Below are 969 nucleotides of genomic sequence, written 5' to 3' on the forward strand. Positions count from 1 at the left end.
TCCTGCTTTCTTGTTTCTGACTTTGACCTCAGCTTGATTTGGACTTTGCCTCTTGACCCTTGGTATTGACCCTTGCCTGGAACTTGACTACGAGTTCTTCTGCTACTCCTAACCTCAGGTTTGCCCCAGGTCTGACCTTTGGCCCTGACTGCCCTTGTTGGGATCCTGACACTGGGTCAGCCATGATCAAAACGTATGCCAGCCAGCCAGCTGCTCCCCTGCCTCCCTCTTCAAAATGATTCTCACCCCAAAACCTCTGGGCCCCAAACTTGGGTCTACTGGTAAATAGGTCTTTGGCTGAGGCGGAGAATGATTTAAATAGACGGGACTCTAGAATAATTTGAAAGCTGAAAGCAGCTATGTGCACACAGATGTAATACACTGAAGTTTTCTCTATGTCAAGCTCTGCTTGGGGCCGTGGAGTTGGTGACAGGGAGACAGTTACATCATCCTGGTTCTGCACCCCAGTTCCAGCATGCACTATCATGCGCTGCAGCCATACAGTCCTTAAAGGGGCACATATCTGTGTAGTATTGGTGTAGAGACAGAGCTCCACCACGCCCTCTATGCTGGGTGTTGGGGACAGAAAACAGCAGATGGCTTTGAGGAGTTCACCTCTTCCGGGAAAGTTTTCTACTGGTGAGTTACAGCCAGAATCTGTCCCTGTTGCTATTTGTATTTCTACAGTGTTTTTCATCCCAAAGCACTCTACAAACTGATATGCAAAGTATGTGTATATCTCTCAGTGATGGATGGGACTGGGCAGTGGATATGACTTCAGGCTAAGGATAGGATATTTATTTTTAAAGTTACTGAGCAATCTCAAGAGGTGATCCTGTCATGCATACCTTGTGCTACAGCTACCATCCTTCCCAATGTTCCTGATGCCTAGTTACCTTTAGTTATCTCCTATTGTAAACATTATAGGAAAGCCCAATCCACTAGAGCATCGTAATAAGCAATAAACAG

Source organism: Eretmochelys imbricata, chromosome 5, assembly GCF_965152235.1.
Source record: "Eretmochelys imbricata isolate rEreImb1 chromosome 5, rEreImb1.hap1, whole genome shotgun sequence".
In the NCBI taxonomy this organism is placed as follows: Eukaryota; Metazoa; Chordata; order Testudines; family Cheloniidae; genus Eretmochelys; species Eretmochelys imbricata.